Source organism: Pan paniscus, chromosome 10 (assembly GCF_029289425.2).
Source record: "Pan paniscus chromosome 10, NHGRI_mPanPan1-v2.0_pri, whole genome shotgun sequence".
Taxonomy (NCBI): domain Eukaryota; kingdom Metazoa; phylum Chordata; class Mammalia; order Primates; family Hominidae; genus Pan; species Pan paniscus.
The window spans coordinates 129,362,803-129,384,358 of NC_073259.2; the positions used below are offsets into that span (position 1 = coordinate 129,362,803).

At 51.7% G+C, this 21,556-nt stretch overlaps 1 protein-coding gene across 8 annotated transcripts in view; it reads right to left on the bottom strand.

Annotated features, from left to right (window-relative positions):
- Nucleotides 1-20,434, bottom strand: part of CAMKK2 (calcium/calmodulin dependent protein kinase kinase 2) — a 60,597-nt gene extending 40,163 nt beyond the window's left edge. For 5 of the 8 annotated variants that reach the window (XM_034934664.2, XM_034934663.2, XM_034934661.2 and 2 more), the window contains exon 1: nt 19,209-19,359. The gene's annotated coding sequence lies outside the window, so the exon portion shown is untranslated. Of the gene's footprint in view, nt 1-19,208; nt 19,360-20,107 lie in introns of those variants that run through there. The other 3 variants (XM_057299544.1, XM_057299545.2, XM_008957764.6) reach the window with 2 other exon arrangements.
- Nucleotides 20,435-21,556: the final 1,122 nt, after the last annotated feature.

The window sequence follows — 21,556 nt, forward strand, 5'->3', positions numbered from 1 at the left end:
TAGGGATTCAAACGGATACTTGTACACTAATGTTCATAGCAACATCATTCACAATAGCCAAAAGGTATAACCAAGTGTCCATCAACAGATGAATGAATAAACAAAATGTGGCAGAGCCATACAACAGAATACTATACAGCCACAAAAAAGAAGGAAACTCTGACTCGCACTACAACACAGACGAACCGTGAAGACATACGCTAAGTGAAGCAAGCCAGATACTAAAGGACAAGTGTTGTAAGATTTCAGTTACATGAAGTATCTAGAATAGTCAAATTCAGGCCAGATGCAGTGGTTCGCACCTGTAATCTCAACACCTTGGGAGGCCAAGGCAGGCAGATCACTTGAGGTTAGGAGTTCCAGACCAGCCCGGCCAATATGGTGAAACCCCATCTCTACTAAAAATACAAAAATTAGCCAGGCGTGGTGTTGGGCACCTGTCATCCCAGCTACTCAGGAGGCTGAGGCAGGAGAATCACTTGAACCCGGGAGGCAGAGGTTGCAGTGAGGCGAGATTGCGCCACTGCACTCCAGCCTGGGTAACAGAGCAAGACTCCATCTTAAAAAAAAAAAAAAAAAAAAAAAACAGTGTTTTAAAGGAAAGAAAATACCTGTAACCATGATCGGAGTTATGACGATAAGGCCTAGGATGCTACGGGATCAGACGGGGCAGGAGGTCGGAGAGGGGAGCAGTTGGTCTTATCTCCTATTTCTCTGTCCCCCATTCCCCCTTACTGTATCTGAGAAAGAAATCATCAACTCTGTCCCTGTCTCAGTTTCCCCATCAATGAGAGAATACAACTCAAGTTTGATATTTCTCTATGGCCCTAGCTGCTGCTACTTTACTTCTCCTTCTCATGATCCTTATGTCCCAGAAGAGGAAACTCAGATACCCTGAAGTTCAACAGCTTAAGGTCACTGACATCCTGTAAAGTTGGTGCCCATCTGATAGTCATAGGATTAGATGAACCAAGCACTCAGAATCATGCCCGGCACGTGGTTAAGTACTCAAAAACTACTACTTCAACAAACACCTGTTGGATGCTGATATGGTTTGACTCTGTGTCCTCTCCCAAATCTCATCTTGAATTGTACTCCCATAATTCCCGTGTGTTGTGGGAGGGACCCAGTGGGAGATAATTGAATCACGGGGGCGGGTTCCCCCATACTGTTCTCATGGTGGTAAGCCTCACGAGATCTGATGGTTTTATCAAGGGGTTCCGCTTTTGCATCTTCCTCATTCTCGCTGCCTGCTGCCCTCCATGTAAGACCGGACTTGCTCCTCCTTGACTTCCGCCATGATTATGGGGCTTCCCCAGCCACGTGGAACTATAAGTCCAGTTAAACCTTTCTGTTGTAAATTGCCCAGTCTCGGGTATGTCTTTATCAGCAGCGTGAAAACGGACTAATACAGATGCCCATGGCCTGCTCTGGTAGGTAGCCTATGCTCTGGAATGTTCCCACGAGGACCGACGTCCAAGCGAGCTGGCCTGCTCTTAAGTGTGTCCCTCAGCCCTGGCTGTGTGGCCTGCGTCCCCCAGGGCAGGCAGTCAGTCTCTCCCCCATCCTAGAGCTGCCTCTGATAGGGCTGCAAGAGTTCCTGAGAAGAAAATGAGGCCGGGCAGTGCCTGGGGAAGTCAATGGAGATTCGTTTTTTTCTCACCAACAGGAAAACAATTGCTTATCGAACTCTACACCAGGCCAAGGGCACTGAGCCATCCGCCCCCAGCAAGGCTGCTTTTAATCGGCCTCCTTGGCAAGCTGGCATCTGGCTCGGGCCTCCCTCACAGCTCTGACGGAGCCTCGGCCTCTGCAGTCTGGAGGAGGATGGAGAGGAGAGACAGCTCAGACCCAGGGCAGGGACGTCGGCGCTGGCAGGGCAAGTGTGAAACCCCAGAGCTCAGCAGAGAGGAGCCCCAGAGACGCAAGCCCTGACAGGAAGAGATGCATCCAGGGGCTTCTGGCCTCACAGACACCTACAGAGTCTAGGCAGGTGTCCTGAACGGTTTGGGGGTCACAGACCCTACAAAGATCTGATGAAAGCTACCAACACTCTGTGCAGAAGAAATCATGCAAAAAGACAATAGTTTAGCCTGGAAACAGCAACGGCTAACATTCAACTGAGCTCTCATCAGGCACCCAGCACAGAGATAACCGCCTGGCCATGTAACCCTCACAGGACCAGGCCCTCTGCCAGGGAAGGACAGTGAAGCATTCGATTCCAGAGGGCGGAGCGTGAGAGGACTTTTTTGCAAAGTTGCTTGGATTTGACAAAATGTCAGCCCTGGGCCTGCATCCTTCCCCATGAAATCCAAGCAGAGGCCATCCCCCAAGGCCTTGTCTCTACCCTGTTCCCTCTCACAGGGCAGCTCATCACGAGCCACCAGAGCCTTCCTGGAGCAGATGGACCCGGGACCTGGGCCAGGATGAGGGAAACGCTCCTTCCTCTGCCAGGAAGCTGAGTGGCGCAGGCCTCCAGGAAACACCTTCTCATTTCCTAGGGGCTGTTTCCAACCTGCATCCGCTACCTCCCGCGCAGCAAGCTGCCAGTGGGTGCCAAAGAGGTGCTCCCGGGCCCGGACACACCTGTGCAGGCTCCCCTGAGGTTGCCTCATCCCGGGCACAACAAAAAGGCCCAAAACAGCTCCGAGGATCCTGCCAAGGCCACGGACGATGTCCTGCCCGGGACATCAATGTCCTCCTTGGGAAAATGGGCTCAGCCAGCCGAAGTCAGGGACCCCAAACGGAGGGACCGGCTAAAGCCATGGCAGAAGAACGTGGATTGTGAAGATTTTATGGACGTTTATTAGTTCCCCAAATTAATACTTTTGTAATTTCTTATGCCTGTCTTTACTGCAATCTCTAAACATAAATTGTAAAGATTCCATGGACACTTATCACTTCCCCAGTCAATACCCTCGTGATTTCTTATGCCTGTCTTATTTAATCTCTTAATCCTGTCAGTTGAGAAGGATGTATGTCGTCTCAGGACCCTGTGATAATTGCATTAACTGCACAAATTGTACAGCATGTGTGTTTGTGCAATATGAAATCTGAGCACCTTGAAAAAAGAACAGGATAACAGCAATCGTTCAGGGAATAAGAGAGATAACCTTAAACTCTGATCGCCGGTGAGCCGGGCAGAACAGAGCCATATTTCTCTTCTTTCAAAAGCAAATGGGAGAAATATCGCTGAATTCTTTTTCTCAGCATGGAACGTCCCTGAGAAAGAGAATGCGCACCTAGGGGTAGGTCTCTGAACTGGCCCCCCCGGTGCGTATCTGTCTCTTATGGTCAAGACTGCAGAGGTGAGATAGACTCCAGTCTCCCATAGCGCTCCCAGGCTTATTAGGAATGGGAAATTCCCGCCTGATAAATTTTGGTCAGACCGGCTGATCTCAAAACCCTGTCTCCTGATAAGATGTTATCAATGACAATGGTGCCCGAAACTTCATTAGCAATTTTAATTTCACCTGGGTCCTGTGGTCCTGTGATCTCGCCCTGCCTCCACTTGCCTTGTGATATTCTATTACCCTGTTAAGTACTTGATGTCTGTCACCCACACCTATTCGCACACTCCCTCCCCTTTTGAAAATCCCTAATAAAAACTTGCTGGTTTTTGTGGCTTGTGGGGCATCACGGAACCTACTGACATGTGATGTCTCCCCCAGACGCCCAGCTTTAAAATTTCTCTCTTTTGTACTCTGTCCCTTTATTTCTCAAGCCAGCCGACACTTAGGAAAATAGAAAAGAACCTATGTGATTATCGGGGCAGGTCCCCCGATAGGCGCGGGCCTCCAGGAAACACATTCTCATTTCCTAGGGGCTGTTTCCAACCTGCATCCGCTACCTCCCGCGCAGCAAGCTGCCAGTGGGTGCCAAAGAGGTGCTCCCAAGCCCGGACACACCTGTGCAGGCTCCCCTGAGGTTGCCTCATCCCAGGCACAACAAAAAGGCCCAAAACAGCTCCGAGGATCCTGCCAAGGCTACGGATGATGTCCTGCCCGGGACATCAATGTCCTCCTTGGGAAAATGGGCTCAGCCACACCCTGTCTCACATGGGGAAACTGAGGCCCACGGAGGTCCTCAAGGAAATGTGTTCATTCATTCATTCATTCATTCATTTGTTCTTACATGTAGTAATTATAAAGCAATGATCACGTGCTGGATAAACAAAACAGATGTGGTTTTTGCCCTCGAGGGGACTGACAGTCCAATGAGGGGGACCAACATTTAAAAGTAGGTGCACAAGGCCGGGTGCGGTGGCTCACGCCTGGAATCCCAGCACTTTGGGAGGCCGAGACGGGTGGATCACCTGAGGTCAGGAGTTCAAGACTAGCCTGGCCAAATGGTGAAACCCCGTCTCTACTAAAAATACAAAAATAGCCAGGTGTGGTGGCGGGCGCCTGTAATCTCAGCTACTCGGGAGGCTGAGGCAGGAGAATCGCTTGAGCCTGGGAGGCAGAGGTTGTGGTGAGCCAAGATTGGGCCATTGCACTCCAGCCTGGGTGACAAAGCGAGAGTCCATCTTGAAAAAGAAAAAGTAGGTCCCAAGTGAATCTATAAGCACAGACTGGGGCAGAAGACCAGGATATGATCAAAGAGAATACCAGAGGGGATCACTTTAGATTTGAAGGGAGGCGGTGGGTGAAAGAAGGCCCCTCTTGGTGAACGTCTATTAGGCTGAGACCTACAGGGTGAGTAGATACTAAAGGAGCAGGAACTTGTTCCCAGCAGAGGAAACAGCTTCTGAGAAGGCCCTCTGTGGAAAAGAGGCGGGAGAGTGGAGGCAACAGAAACAAGTTCCCTGGGTCTGGAGCCCGGGAGCAGGAACAAAGTGGGGAAGGAGGGGCTGGAAGGGCTACAGCTTTGTGGGAAGTGGATGATGATGACGAGAGGGCAGCCCAGGGCAATGCTACAGGGACTGGGCTCAGACCCTGCTGTGAGTTGAACTGTGTCCCCCCAAAAAGTTATATGGCAGTTCTAACCCTCAGGACCTCAGAATGTGGCCTTATTTGGAGACAGGTCTTTACAGAGATTATGAAGTTAAAATGAGGTCATTAGGGTGGGCCCCAGTCCAACAGGCCTAGTCCAATAAAGGGGAAAGGTAGACACACAGCCAGCCAGCACGGAGGGGGAAGGCCACACGGAGATGGAGGCGGAGACGATGCTCCTTCTAGAGGCCAAGGAGCATCAGAGATTATCAACAACCACCAGCAGCCAGGAGAGGCCTGGAACAGACTCCCCTCGGAGCCTTCAGAAGGGACGAACCCTGCCAAGCTTGATCCCAGACTTCTGGCCTCCAGAAATGACAGAATATATCTCTGTTCTTTTTTTTTTTTTTCTTTTTGACAGAGTCTTGCTCTGTCCCCCAGGCTGGAGTGCAATGGTGCAATTTCGGCTTACTGCAACCTCCGCCTCCCAAGTTCAAGTGCTTCTCCTGCCTCAGCCTCCTGAGTAGTTGGGATTATAGGCACCCACCACCATGCCCGGCTAATTTTTGTATTTTTAGTGGAGACAGGGTTTCACCATGTTGGTCAGGCTGGTCTCGAACTACTGACCTCAGATGATCCACCCGCCTCAGCCTCCCAAAGTGCTGAGATTACAGGCGTGAGCCACCACGCCCTGCCTAATATCTCTGTTCTTTAAGCCGCCCAGTGTGAGATTTGGTCACGGCTTCTCTAGGAAGATAATACAGCACCCCACCCAACCAGTGGGGTTCGGAGAAGCCAGCTGCCTTGGAGGCCACAGACTCTGAGGCATTTCCCAAAGCTCTAGAGGGAGACCTGAGAGGCTCGGCTGCATCCACGGAGGCGGTGCTGGAATATTTCAGACCCAGGGCCCTAGCCCAGCTAAGCAGGGTTATCAGATCCAGTGACACCAACTGTTACAACTGGCTCTCTCCTTCAGCGCTCTTTAATTTGGGGCCACTGAAACAACTGAGTCCGCAAAAACAAAGGCCCTCCCTTGTCAGATGGCAATAGAGATATCTCAGGCCTCAGAGACCCCATCCTCATCATAGTCCCCAGAACAAAAACGTTGCAAATGGTGACTCCTGTGTGACATCTGGCCACCGATATACTGGCCTTACACCAGGTTCAAAGCTATTTGAAGAAGTGGTGGCTCATGGCCGTAATCCCAGCACTTGGGGAGACTGAGGTGGGAGGATGACTTGATGCTGAATTCAAGATCAGCCTGGGCAACATAGTGAGACCCCATCTCTACAAAAAAAAAATTTTTAATTAGTTGGGCATGGTACTCACACCTGTAGTCCCAGCTACTCAGGAGGCTGAGGCGGGAGGATGGCTTGAGCCCAGGAGTTGGAGGCTGCAGTGAACTATGATTGCACCACTGCACTCCAGCCTGGGTGGCAGAATGAGATCCTTTCGCTAAATAAATAAATAAATAAATAACTATTTGAATGAGATGCCAACATTTCAGAGCCAGGAGATTTCAGATAAAAGTGCAAATTTACAGATTCTCTTGAAGAACTGCACACTGATAGCACTGGGCCTGTGTTCTATCCTGGCAACCACTCGCTGCAGCTCTGGGCAGGGGACACACTCACCAGCACACCACAGTCCTCACCACTTCCCAGTGCCTCTCCAAAGCTGAGGACAGGCTGCCTGCCACGGCCCATGCCCTCCCCTCGGCCCACATCTCATGCCCTGCCTCTCCGCTACAGGTGTCAGCCCCTGCTTTCAAGTCATTGAATGTCAGTGCAAAGACAGGTGCACATCAGTGGTCACCTGCTCTGACCATTTCATTCCACCAATGAGGAAAATGAAGGTTCAGAAGGATTTACTGATTTGCCCAAAGTCACGCAGTGGTTCTAGGCAGGGCGACAATTGGGCTGAGTTTTGTTGTTCTTGTTTATTTTTATTTTTATTTATTTACTTATTTTTGAGATGGAGTCTCGCTCTGTTGCCCAGGCTAGAATGCAGTGGCGTGATCTCGGCTCAGCGCAACCTCTGCCTCCCAGGTTTAAGCAATTCTCCTGCTTCAGCTTCCCAAGTAGTTGGGGACTACAGGCACGCCACCATGCCCAGCTAATTTTTGTGTTTTTTGGTGGAGACAGGGTTTCACCATGTTGCCCAGGCTGGTCTCGAACTTCTGACTTCAAGTGATCCACCTGCCTTGGCCTCCCAGAGTGCTGGGATTACAGGCATGAGTCACCGCACCCGGCCGGGCTGAGTTTTTCAGGAAGGGGCCAACAATTACAGGCATAGCCCTGCCATGTCCACATATTGCGTCCTGAATAAAGTCCAGGCTGGACCAAAATCTCTAACAAGGGATTTGGGCAGGCAGCCCATTCCTCTGCCTTCCTGGGACCTCGACCTGTGTTTGAGAGAGATGAGAGCGAAAGCACAGGGTCTCAAAGTGCTTGGAGGAGAAATGCACAGGATTTGGGCACAGGGACATGGACATGACTAACTCATGAGAGCTGTGGCTTTGCCCTCCTTGTTTACAGCTGAATTCCCGGGCCTAGAACTTTCTAGGACACTGCTCGCACTCAGTAAATACTGACTAGAAGTTGTTGTTTATTTCTTCTGTCCCAAGGCCACTCAGAAGGTCAGAAGCTTTCTTTAGCTGGCCTAGAGTTGAAGTTTCTTTAGTCTGATAACAGCAGCCCAATTTATGTCTGGGAAGCCATCCCTCCACATGAGAGGTGGCCCTACAGGGCTGACCCCACCATCAGCTTCAGAGATTTGCATGTGACTCAAGCCTGGCCAGCTGGCTATCAATTGCTCTGGTCAAGTGGGTAACTCAAGAATAGATATGAGGCCAGGCACAGTGGTTCACGCCTGTAATCCCAGCACTTTGGGAGGCCAAGGCGGACAGATCACTTGAGGCCAGGAGTTCGAGACCAGCCTAGCCAACATGGTGAAACTCCACCTCTACTATAAATACAGAAATTAGCCAGGTATGGTGGCGCATGCCTGTTATCCCAGCTACTCAGGAGGCTGAGGCACGAGAATCACTTGAACCCGGGAGGGGGAGGTTGCAGTGAGCCAAGATCGCACCACTGCACTCCAGCCTGGGCAACAGAGCAGGACCTTATCTAAAAAAGAAACAGAATAGATGTGTGGGCCAGGCACGGTGGCTCACACCTGTGCTCCTAGCACTGTGGAAGTCTGAGGTGGGCAGATCCCTTGAGCCCAGGAGTTTGAGACCAGCCTGGGCAACATGGCGAGACCTCATCGCTACAAAAATACAAAAAAAAACTAGCTGGGCATGGTGGCGTACACCTGTAGTCCCAGCTACTAGGGAGGCTGAGGTGGGAGGATCGCTTGAGCTGGGGAGGTTGATGCAGCAGTGAGCCGTGATCATGCCACCGCACTCTAGCCTGGGTGACAGAGTGAGACCCTGTCTCAAAAAAGAGAGTAGATGTGTGACCCAAGTCAGTCTATTGGGTCTTATTCTGTGATTTTGTGGAAGTGTTGAAAAGAAAGAATGTCCTTTCTGTTGAACCTAGAGCTCAGAGGATATATTCCTAAAGCTACCAGGGGCTGGAGAGAATCCTGCCTCAGAATGAAGTCTAAGAAGAGAGAAGAGAGGTAATGGATGGAAAAGAGCTGAGGTTGGAGACACTGTTTAGGCACCTGGATTCAGCCATGCCTGAAGCTCATGTACCTCAATTTTTAACTACATGAGCCAACATATTTCCATTTTTGCTTAAGCTATTTCGTGATTAGTTTTCCATCATTTACAGTCAAGGGCCCTGACTTACAAATGACAGAGCTGATTGACAGGGAAACTGCTGTCTCCCTACACCCCAGGGCTCTCATCCAGGCCAAACTGCCAGGCAGCTATAAGGCCTCTGGCAACCTGGACAGCCTTCACCTTGACAGGCAGAAACCAGCACTTCCAACACTGCTTTTCTCTTTCTTTTAATCTTAAAACGTCAAGGATGGGGCAGGGAAGGGCTGATGAACAGGGAGAGGAGAAGAAACTGGCATTTTCAACACAAGAATCGCATTGCTGCAGATGCAGTGATACTAACGGTTAGCCTTCTTGAGTGCTTGGCACTCTTCTAATCCTGCATCATCTCATTTAATTGTCACGACCACTTTATGAGTTATAGATACTGTTTTGTTTGGTTTGGTTTGGTTTGATTTGGTTTGGTTGAGACAGGGTCTCACTCTGTCACCCAGGCTGGAGTACAGTGGCACAATCTTGGCTCACTGCAGCCTTGATCTCCCGGGCTCAAGCATTCCTCCCACCTCAGCCCCTCAAGTAGCTGCAACTACAGATGCGCACCACTACGCCTGGCTAAATAGGTCCTGCTATTATCCCTGTTCCACCAGTGAGGAAACTGAGGCACAGGGAGCCTGGCTGACTTGCCCACAATCATCCAGCTTCTGAGTGCTTCAGGAGGGCACAAGTGTGAATGCTCACTATACAGAAGCTGTTGCCAAGAAAGAACTTTGGCAGTTACTGAATTCACGGCCCTCAGTTGGCTTCCTTTTTTTGGGGGGCGGGGTGGTTGGGGACAGGGTCTCACTCTATTGCCCAGGCTGGAATGCAGTGGTGCAATCATAGTTCACTGCAGCCTCGAACTCCTGGGCTCAGGTGATCCTCCCACCTTACCTCCCAAGTATCTGGGACTACAGGCATACACCACCACACTTGGCTAATTTTTTGTATTTTTGGTAGAGATGGGGTTTTGCCATGTTGCCCAGGCTGGTCTCAAACTCCTGGGCTCAAGTGATCCACCTGCCTCAGTCTCCCAAAGTGCTGGGATTCTAGGCATGAGCCACTGTGCCTAGCTGGTTTCAATTTATTTTAAAACGAAATCTCTTAAATCTCTAATCCCGCCGTGCTAACTCTTCATCTTCCCCTCTAGCCCTTGTCCATATGCATCACATTTTACAAAATTAAAAATAGCGTAGGCATATCATTTCACATCCTTGCTTCCATGTGTCGTAAGAGCACATTCTCACGTGGCTTTTGCAATCAGCGCAACAGAGGCTGCAGATGGAGTCACCGAGACTCAGAGAAGTTGACATGACATCATCCAGGCAGCCCAGCAGGCTCGCGGTTGGGCCAGGAGGAGATCCAGGTGGCCTGCCCCGCAGCCCAGTGACCCTTGAGGCCCTGGATGCTCACAGAGTAAGCAGTTCCCCTGTCTTGCTGCTTGCCAGGGCCAACTGTCTTAAGAGTTCTTAGGCAGCTATTACTTAGTCAGTAATGAAACATCACTGAATGGCCCCAGTCACGCAGTCAGACATCTAAAGCCAGCTGTGGGCCAGGCACCGTGGTGGCTCACGCCTATAATGCTAGTGCTTTGGGAGGCCGAGGCAGGAAGATCGCTTGAGGCCAGGATTCGAGACCAGCTTGGGCAACACGGCAAGACCCCATCGCCACACAAAAAAATGTTTACATTAGCCAAGTGTGGTGCTGCACACCTGTGGTCCCAGCTCCGTCAGAGGCTGAGGCGAGAGGATCCCTTGAGGCCAGGAGGTTGGGGCTGTACTGAGCTATGATTGCACCATTGCATTCCAGCCTGAGCAACAGAGAAAGGCTCTGTCTCGAAAATTTTTAAATTTAAAAAATATAAATAAAAATAAAGCCAGGTGTGCATGGGTGGCCCCAGCCTTGAAGTGTGAGGAGCTTACGAATGTGTGGGTGAGTTTGGGTATGTGTTTAGGGGAGGGAGGTATTTGGAAATAAAGTGTAGAAACCATCTTCCTTCCTTCCTCTTCCCCCACTGCATCCCTCCCAATCTTTCATTAAACCAAAGGAAGAGGTTGGAAAACAACTGGAATTTCAGTTTGTAATGAACAAGAAAAAGACTTCTACCCAGCATGCTCTTGGCAAATCAGAGATGGAGAGGGCCAGCTCGAAACCCACAGGCATCGGTGCCTGGGCTACCCACGGCCCCTCTCCCTCCCTCCTCCCCACCTTTTGGACATCATGCTAAATCTAGCTGCAAGCCTCCTCAGCTGAGGGACAAGAAGAGTGCAGGGAGTCAGCTCTGCCGCTCTGCGGGGCCCAACGTCCCCACACCTGGACCTAGAGGGCAGAACTGTCCAGGATGAACCGAATAAAATACTTCTCTGCCAGAAGCCTTGAAGGCAATACCCCAAAGCACATTTCAAAAACGAAAAAGGGAGTGTGCTCTCCCTTCTGCACCCTGGCCCCCGCAAAACACTGGTTCCCCATTTAAACTTCTCTAACAGAAGCTTCTCTCAGGCACCACCCACAATGCTCCTACCCCACCCACTGGGTTCCTGCCTCATGCCTAAGCCACGTGGGCAGAGGGGCAACACCTTGGCCTCCCCACTGACTCCCACCCCCCTTTCCTCCGAGGACCACCATCCCTCTCTTTTCCAGGTTGGGATTAGCATTTTTATCTCTGCAACTGCCATCTCTCAACTATTTACAGAAGCCACCAGGATAAAAAGAGGCAACATAAAAATAGTTGCTCAGCAGCTTTCAGGATGGGGTGGGGTGGGGGTGGGGGCACAACAGAATCTTCTCATTTTCTTTCATTCCTTTTCAAAAGGGAAAGGATGTCAGAATTGTTCATCTTTTCCAAAAGGCTCCGAGACCACTCACCTGGGACAGGAACCAAGTCCCAGTATTTCTCAGTTCCCCAGGGTATAGCCTGTCACCAGCACCAACCCCCCCACCCCACCCCAACCAAAAGAGCGGGCTGGGTGAAGAGTGGAGCCTGCAGAGCCAGGGCGCCCCACTCTGCCCCGTTTCCGTCACCTCCTGGGCCTCCTTCCAGCTTTCCAAAAAGCGAGCCAGTTCAAAAAAACAAAGCAAAACTTTGGCTTTTCTCTATGCTTAAAATGTTTCATAATTGAAAAAAAAAAACTTCAGTGGCAATACTACAAACATGACTGAAACCGAAACACTGGCAGCTAAAATAATCCCTTTCCCATTTGGATCACTAACGTCCCCAACGGGGAAAGCAGCAGCCAGGGGTCTTCCCTACAAAATCTAACAGAACTCACATCATTTTAAAGATGTCTTTTTTATTATTTTTGTTTTGTTGAGAAAGGGGTCCAATCAGGGAAGAAAACAAATAATAATTCTAAATCTTATTTCTCAGAGCCCAAAACTATTCGGAAATGCTTTCCATCCCATAACCTGCCGGGGAAGGTGGACTCCACTCCATCAGAAAACGAGCATAATTTGCCAGTAAAAGGAGCCAAAGTTGGGCGCGATGGCTCATGCCTGTAATCCCAGCACTTTCGGAGACTGAGGCGGGCGGATCACCTGAGGTCAGGAGTTCGAGACCAGCCTGGCCTACATGGTGAAACCTCGTCTCTACTAAAAATACAAAAATTAGCCAGGCGTGATGGGACGTGCCTGTAATTCTAGCTACTTGGAAGGTTGAGGCACGAGAATCGCCTGAAACCGGGAGGCAGAGGTTGCAGTGAGCTGAGATCATGCTACTGCACTCCAGCCTGAGGGACAGAGCAAGACCCTGTCTTTAAAAAAAAAAAAAAAAAAAGGCGGGGGGGAGCCAAGGGAGGCCTAAGACCTCAGGAAGAGAAGGTACATCAGGAAAGGATACAGATCCCAGAGGACCTTGAGCCTTGATTTTCTCATCTGTGAAATGGTGCCAGACCTACCTAAGAGGGTGGCTATAGAGTTGATCTTCTCTATGGCAGTCCCTAGTACACAGCGTGGCTCAAGGTAATTGTTCCGCAAAGATCATGTCCTCCCTTCCTTTCTGTACTCCGCTTCCCTTGTCTGGAACATGGAAGGGTTCAGGAGCTGATCTCTGCTGTCCTTCCTCTCAGGCCAGCTTTCCATTTCTGCTTTCTTGGCGGGTATTCCTGGCAAAGCTATCAGGACAGAATGGGCTGACTCCACTCACGGCCACAGGGCCGTGGCACTATCTGTCTGCTTTTCTCTACTTTGTGGATTTACTTACCTGGAAAAAAGTCTCACAAAATATATACTAATAAAATCACATGGGGACCTTCATTTAACAAAACAGGGCTGGTTGTAATGGCTGACAACTGTAATCCCAGCACTTTTGGAGGCCAAGGCAGGAGGATCACTTGAGCCCAAGAGTTTCAGACTAGCCTGGGCAACAAAGCAAGACCCTGTCTCTACAAAAAAATTAAAAATATTAGCCAGGTGTGGTGGCACAGGGCTGTAGTCCCAGCTACTCAGGAGGCTGAGGCAGGAGGATCTCTTGAGCCTGGGAGGTTGAGGCTGCAGTGGGCCATGATGGCAACACTGCACTCCAGCCTGGGCGACTGAGTGAGATCCCATCTCAAAAACAAACAAAAAATCATCATAACTGAAAAGAATGGAACTGAATAAAATCAGGACTGTCCCTGAAAATTGTAATGAAATGACCATGAATTGATCCAGGAGGCAATGGGTTTGTTTTGTTGTTATTGTTTTGTGGTTTTTTCTTTTTGACACGGAGTCTCACTCTGTCACCCAGGCTGGAGTGCAGTCACACTGATCTCGGCTCACTGCAGCCTCTGCCTCCCGGGTTCAAGCGATTCTCCTGCCTCAGCCTCCAGAGCAGCTGGGATTACAGGCGCGTGTCAACACACCCGGCTAATTTTTGAATTTTTAGTAGAGACGGGGTTTCACCATGTTGGCCAGACTGGTCTTGAACTCCTGACCTTAAGCGATCCACCCGCCTCGGCCTCCCAAAGTGCTGGGATTACAGGCGTAAGCCACTGTGCCTGGCCAGCAATGGGTTTAAATGGGGAGCCACAATTCTTGCAAGGGGTAGGTAAGGGTGCAATGAAGGGAATCCCAAAAACCTTGGGTTGGGAAACTGGTTCCTGAGTGATTTCAAGAAACCTTTCTTCCATCACCTGCTCCCTCCAAACAGAGTGACAAAAAAATGTCTTATGCCAAGAAGTTCATTAACTGAGGGGCTACAGAGACACGGGAATGGACAAAGTAGCCTTAAGACGCCCTTATGGTGGAAACAGCCCAAATGTCTATCAATGGATGAATGTATACACAAAATGCGGTCCATCCACACAATGGAATAGTACTGGGCCGTAGAAGCGAATGAAGAACTGACAGCCACTACGGCATGGATCAGTCTTGAAAGCATGATGCTGAATGAAAGAAGCCAGACACAAAAGTCATATATTACATGATTCTATTTATATGAAATGTCCAAAACAAGCAAATCCAGAGAGACAGAAAGTAGGCTGGTGGTTGCCAGGGGCTGCAGGGAGGGGCACTGGGAAGAGAGAGTGATAGTTTAATGGGTACAAGGTTTCCTCTGGGGGTGATGAAAATGCTCTGGAACTAGACAGAAGTAGTGGTTGTACAACATTATAAATGTACTAAATGCCACTGAATTGTTCACTTTAAAATGGTTAAGTTTGGGCTGGGCATGGTGGCTCACGCCTGTAATCCCAGCACTTTGGGAGGCCGAGGCGGGCAGATCACGAGGTCAAGAGATCAAGACCATCCTAGCCAACATGGTGAAACCCCGTCTCTACTAAAAATACAAAAATTAGCTGGGCATGGTGTCACATGCCTGTAATCCCAGCTCCTTGGGAGGCTGAGGCAGGAGAATCGCTTGAACCCAGGAGCTGGAGGTTGCAGTGAGCCGAGATCACGCCACTGCACTCCAGCCTGGCGACAGAGTGAGACTCTGTCTCAAAAAAATAAATAAATAAAATAAAACAAAATAAAATAAAATGGTTAAGCTTATATTATGTGAATTTCACCTCAATTTTGTTTTTTTCTTTTGAGAAGGAGTCTTGCTTTGTCGCCCAGGCAGGAGTGCAGTGGCACGATCTTGGCTCACTGCAACATCCACCTCCCGGGTTCAAGCGATTCTCCTGTCTCAGTCTCCCGAGTGGCTGGGATTACAGGCACAAGCTACCAGGCTCAACTAATTTTTATTGTATTTTTAGTGGGGACGGGGTTTCGCTATGTTGGCCAGCCTGATCTTGAACTCCTAACCTCAAGTGATCTACCCGCCTCGGCCTCCCAAAGTGCTGGGATTACAGGCATGAGCCACCGTGCCCAGCCCTCCTCAATTTTTTTAAAAAGAAGCCCTTACGAATCTCTACTAACAGGTCAGTAAGGTAACAAGCACAGCCTGAAAGAAGATCGGTTTCAAAAGGGAAATGCAATTTCCTCAACTGTTAGGAAAGAGACACAGATGCAAGGCTGAGGCTGCAGCAGCACCATGCAGCCAGCCGGCCTGAACCCCATATCCAGGTTCTCTAACCCCATCCAAAGAGAAGAAGTGAGTGGGAAAGCAAAACATGGAAGAAAAATAGCAGTAGGCCACACACAATGGCTATAATCCAATCCCAGCACTTTGGGAGCCTGAGCCTAGAGGATCACTTGAGTCCAGGAGTTCGAGACCAGCCTGGGCAAAATAGTAAGACCCTGTTTCTATAAAGAAATTAAAATTTTAGCCAGGCATGGTAGCATGCACCTGTAGTCTCCTCTGCTCTGGTGGTTGAGGTAGAAGGATCACTTGAGCCCAGGAGTTGGAGACTACAGTGAGCTATGATAGCACCACTGCCCTCCACCCTGAGCAACAGAGTGGGATCCCATCTCAAAAGAAAAAAAAAAAGAAAAAAAAAGAAAAAAAAAGCTGGGCGCCGTGGCTCACGCCTGTAATCCCAGCACTTTGGGAGGCCAAGGCAGGCAGATCATCTGAGGTCAGGAGTTCGAGACCAGCCTGGCTAACATGGTGAAACCCCGTTTCTACTAAAAATACAAAAAATTAGCCAGGCGTGGTGGTGTGCACCTGTAATCCCAGCCACTCGGGAGGCTGAGGCAGGAGAATCGCTTGAACCTGGGAGGCAGAGGTTGCAGTGAACCGAGATCACACCACTGTACTCTGGCTCGGGCAACAAGAGGGAAACTCCATCTCAAAGAAAAGAAAAGAAACAAAGCAAAGCAATAAGCAATATAAGACCCTCTGATTTAAAGGAAAATCTGAAATAGCATTTGCCCCAAATCCCCAGGATCAGGAAATGAAATGTTTCCCATAACCACCAGAAGAAAGTATGCTGGGGCGGGAAGAAGATCACAGGTGACCCTGAGCAAATTACTCAGCCTCTCTGAGCCCTTCATATAAAGAGCCCTTCCATAAAATGAGTTGATAGAATAATGGTGATTCTGTGGCCCATGTTAAAATTTGAGCCAAAATGCCTTGAAAACAGGCTTGGCCTGCCCCACTTGGCCTGGTCCTCTCCCCTGAGAGTGGTGTCTGGCCACTCATCTTCCATCTAGGATGAGGTTCTCAAAGAGGAAACCCCCGGCTACTGCACAAAGTTCCCTGCTAGGTCACCCCACCCTATCCCCTTCCCCTCCTACTCCCATCCCATCTCCCATTTCTGGCCCATCCTTCAAGGCTCTGCACAAATGACACCTCCTTCAGGGAGCCTCCCAGATTCACACCAGTCTGAGGAGATTTCTCCAGAACCCTCAGTGCCCTGTGCTCCTTCGATCACAACAGCACTCATTCCTTGTGGTGTTTCTCAACAGTGGCACTGCTGGCATTTGGGGGAGGGTGATTTTTTTTTGTTTTTTGTTTGTTTTTTGAGAGGAAGTCTCCTTCTTGTGCCCCACGCTGGAGTGCAATGGCACGATCTCAGCTCACTGCAACCTCCGCCTTCCAGGTTCAAGCGATTCTCCTGCCTCAGCCTCCCAAGTAGCTGGGATTACAGGTGTGTGCCACCACGCCCAGCTAATTTTTGTATTTTTAGTAGAGACGGGGTTTCACCATGTTGGCCAGGCTGGTCTCGAACTCCTGACCTCAGGTGATCCTCCTGCCTCGGCCTCCCAAAGTGCTGGGATTACAAGCGTGAGCCACCACGCCCAGCCAGGGGAGGGTGATTCTTTATGTCGTGGCCCTGGCCTGCCTACAGGACACTTTAGTAGGCATCCCTGACTCCTGCCCACTAAAAGCCAGGAGTGCTTAGCATCATTTTGACAACCAAAAGTCGCCCCCACACTTTCCCAAATCCCTGCCAGGAGGGTGGGACCACCCCCGGATGAGAACTAGTGCATTGTTATTAGTGACTATATTTAGCTACCAGCCCACTAGCCACATCTAAGGATGGGCAGTACTACAGACCCTGCATAGAGCTGCATCGGCAAACACTGATGTAGTGAATAAACAAAACAAAACAAACACCTGGGCTCCTCAAGAAGCTCAGGGCAGCCTTGCCAGGGTCTCTGCTCTTGAACAGGTGCACAAAGGTTCTAAGGCCTGACATGCCTGCACTGGCTGTGTGACCCTGAGCAAGTTACTTAACTTCTCTGAGCCCTTCTATAAAATGGGGCTAAATCCTAGCAACACTGCAGGATTTCTGTAAACCTCAGTCTCCTAATCTCTACTATGGGGTTAAAATTCCCTACGTTGTAGGATTTGGTAGGCATTAAATGAGATAATGCATGTAACACATAGCACAGAATCTGGCAGGCAGCAAGAACTCAATAGATGTTAGTTTTTAATACTGTTATTATTATTATTGTCCAGGGCCAGGTGGCAGCTCATGCCTGTAATCCTAGCACTTGGGAGACTGACGTAGGCGGATCGCTTGAGGTAAGGAGTTCAAGACCAGCCTGACCAACATGGTGAAACTCCTTCTCTACTAAAAATATAGAAATTAGCCAGGCATGGTGGTGGGCGCCTGTAATCCCAGCTACTGGAGAGGCTGAGGCATGAGAATCGCTTGAACCCAGGAGGCGGGGTTGCAGTGAGCCAAGATTGTGCCACTGCACTCCACCCTGGGCAACAGAGACTCCATCTCAAAATAAATAAATAAGTATTCTTATTATTATCTAAGTTAGGGGCTCATCAAATGATGGCTATTACTCTTCATTACAAAAATATGTTTTGCGTCCTCATCACCAGTGCCTGCTTCCTCCATAGGAAGGGTGTGTGTCACCAATGCCTGCTTCCTCCATAGGAAGGGTGTATGAGCAGCAGTCTGGAAGGGGTATGTGGGGCTTGCCCTAAAGCTGCATTTGCATGGCATGCACACTATTTATTCTGAAACTGCATGTTTTCGTGGGGTGATTAGGGAAGAGGGTGGCTAACTCCCCCAAAGCCCTCCCCTTGTTGCAGCCCCCGCCTCCTCCAAGGAACAAAGGAGCTTATGGGGACATAAAGCCATCCTCTTCTCTCTCCTCTGGGGGCAGAGCTAGGGGAGGGGGAGTGGTAAATGGCAGCACAGCTCTAGGGCACCTGAAGTTTCTATCCCCTGCGTGGAGACTCCAAACACCAGGCTGGGGAAGGTAAAAGTAGCCTGTAGGGAGATGGACGCTGCAGGTCCCATCCGGAGGCCAGGTATCCCTCTCTTGCTGATAGCACTGAGACGCCCTCCCCAAAGCTCAGCCTTCTCGGGGAGATCGGAGGGGCTGAGCTGCATCCTGTCCAGCACTAAGTGAGAGCGGCCAGGAGGGCAGGCTGGCAGAGCTGTGAAAGCACCCCACTTCCCCAGCTAGGCAGTGCAGGGGCTGGGGGAAAGCCAGGAAAAGCTCAAGGCTGGGTCGGGTGGCACCCCAGGCACCGAGCCCCAATGCTGAGAGGGGCTGGGTCCAGCGTCCCTGAGAGTCAGGCGGACGCCTCTCCGCATTCACAGCATACTGCAACCCCGAGGTGAATTTAGGTCAGAAGGACCAAGCCTGTGAGGCTCCGGCTGAGAGAAGAGGTGCGGTGGGGGTGGTCAAAGGGCAGACCGAAGACAGCCAAAGGTCCCCTAGGTCCCCACAACTGCTGGCCTAGGGTCCTGCCACCTGGTGTCCAAGCCACCAGGGCCTGGGTTTGCCCCGAGACAGGCAGGCTGCGGGGTGGGGGTGCCCCAAGTCCGCTGGTCCTCTCTTCCCCGGAACGCTCCAGATTTCCCCACCTGTCAAACGCGAGGGGCTGGGCCTAGGCCGCCTCCACGAACCCTGACGGACCCGGCCCCCGGTGACAGCGGTTCCAAACTCCAGGACCGCCCCTGCCACCCGGACAGGGCGCGGCCCAGCCGAGGAAGCCATCCCGAGGCCCAGGGCGCCCCGAGGACGCGGGGAAAGGGCTGTCGGGGACCGTGTCCCTCCACGTGGCGGGGCGTGGGGAGGCGCACGTGGGGTCCCTCCGTGTTGGGAGCCCCAGGCCAGCCTCGGGGCTTTGTGTGCCATCCCGGCGGCGGTCCCCCGCCTCAAGAGGGAAACGGAGAGGGCGCCCGGGGCCGCGGCGGCTGCGTCCCTTGCCCCGGGCCCGGCTACCGCCAGCTCACCTGGGCTCCGCGCCGCCGCCGCCTCCCGCGCTCTGCGCCCCCAGCTCGGCTCGGCTCGGCTCAGCTTGCTCTGCGCGGCCGCGCGCTCCTCTCCTCCGCCCGGGCGACGGGCGCGCGGCGGGCGGGGGCGGGAGGAGCCGCCCGGCTCGGCTTGGGCGCGTCGCCGCCCCGGGCAGCGCGGGGATTGGCCACGGCGGCGGGAAACCCGAACGCGGAACCGCCCGCGCCCGCCGCGCACCGCCCCCTGCGCGCCCCCGCCGGCTCGGCCCTGCGCCGGGGAGGGGTGGGGAGGCGGGAGCCTGCAAAGACGAAAGTAGCGAAGAGGCGAAGGGCAAGGAGCAGAAAGGGAGGAGGCGAAGAACGGGGGAAGAGAGGCCCGGCCGGGAGGATCGGAGGCGGCTGGGAGGAGAGCCTGGAGGGGCGCGGAGCGCAGGAGGTGGCGCCGCAACTTTGTACCCGCTCGCCCGCGGCGCGCACCTGCCCAGGTTCTTCCCGCGGCGCCCTCGGGCGGGCCGCGCCGGCAGCGCTTGCTTTGTTTAGCCAAATGCCGGGGCTGCAGGGCGCCTCCGGGCTGACCCTGGGAAAGTTCCCCCAAGCCGGCAAGAACACCCGGGGCCCCTCCTGGCGACCCGGCTGCTGCCCCTGCGCTAGGCGCCGGGCGGTGGATGCGGCCTGGACTTTGGGCCACCACCGACTCGGGGGAGCCCCCTTCCGCAGCTGCCTGCCGACTGACCACTTGCTCAGGGCCGGCCCTAAAGGCTGGGGGAAGGCGTTCCTCTCCCATCCCCAGCCCACCTGGATGCACCATTGAAGTTCATTCTGGCTTTTCCAGATGGCTACTTAGATGCTTTTTGTGAAATACAGCATATTCTTCCCATTCTCCCCTTTTTGGCACTTACTTTGCTGGAGCCTTAAGTGTGCGTTGGGTCCCCCAGCTGGATAACAGCACTGTGCGGGGAAGAGGAGGAAACGAAGACCTGGAGGGCTCCCTGAACCGTCCTACGGGGTCGAGCGACCCAGGGGATGTCTCACTGACCCTGCCAAACAGCCAAAAGGGAATCGAGTTGACAGGAGAGTCAACCTCCAAGTTAATAAAAGGTTCAAAGCCCTCTAGTTAACTGGGTGGATTTCCAGCCCGTTCCGATGCGCTTCTCTGGTATTTCTAGGCCGTAGGGACACTCACATGCAACGAGCCAATGAGAGCTCCACCCCGACTCCCTTTTTTTTTTTTTTTTTTTTTTTTTTCTTTTCTGAAACGGAGTCTCGCTCTGTCGCCCACGCTGGAGTGCAGTGACGCGATCTCGGATCACTGCAACCTCTGCCTCCCAGGTTCAAGCAGTTCTCTGCCTCAGTCTCCCGAGTAGCTGGGATTACAGGCGCCGGCCACCATACCTGGCTAATTTTTGTATTTTTCGTAGAGATGGGGTTTCACCATGTTGTCCAGGCTAGTCTTGAATTCCTGACCTCGTGATCCACCCGCCTTGGCCTCCCAAAGTGCTGGGATTACAGGTGTGAGCCACCGCGCCCGGCCCACTCCCATTTTTTTTCTTTGTTTTTTGTTTTGTTTTGTTTTGTTTTTTGTTTTTTGAGACAGGGTCTCTCTGTGTTGCCCAGGCTGGAGTGCAGTAGCACGATCACGGCTCGCTGCACCCTCGACCTCCCCAGGCTCAGGTGATCCTCCAGCCTCAGCCTCCTGAGTAGCTGGGACTACAGGCACACACCACCACACCTGGCTAATTTTTTCTATTTTTTGTAGAGACAGAGTTCTCCCTATGTTGCCCAGGCTGGTCTCAAACTCCTGGGCTCAAGTGATCCTCCTGCCTCTGCCTCCCAAAGTGCTGGGATTATAGGCATGAGCCAACATGCTCGGCCATCCACCTCTTCTGATGTTACTCAACATGCATGCATTTGTTGGAAATGGCAAAAACCTGAGGCCGGGCATGGTGGCTCACGCCTATGATCCCAGCACTTTGGGAGGCCCAGGCGGAGAGATCACTTGAGGCCAGAAGTTCGAGACTAGCCTGGCCAGCATGGTGAAACCCCATCTCTCAAAAATACAAAAATTAGCCCGGTGTGGTGGCGGTGCCCGTAATCCCAGCTACTCAGGAGGCTGAAGCACGAGAAGCACTTGAACCGGGAGGCAGAGAGATCGCACCACTACCCTCCAGCCTGGACGACAGACCAAGACTGTTTCAAAAAAAAAAAAAAAGTCTGGGCACAGTGGCTCACGCCTGTAATCCCAGCACTTTGGGAGGCCAAGGTGGGCAGATCACGAAGTCAGGAGTTCAAGTCCAGCCTGACCAACATGGTGAAACCCCGTCTCTACTTAAAAAAAAATGCAAAAATTA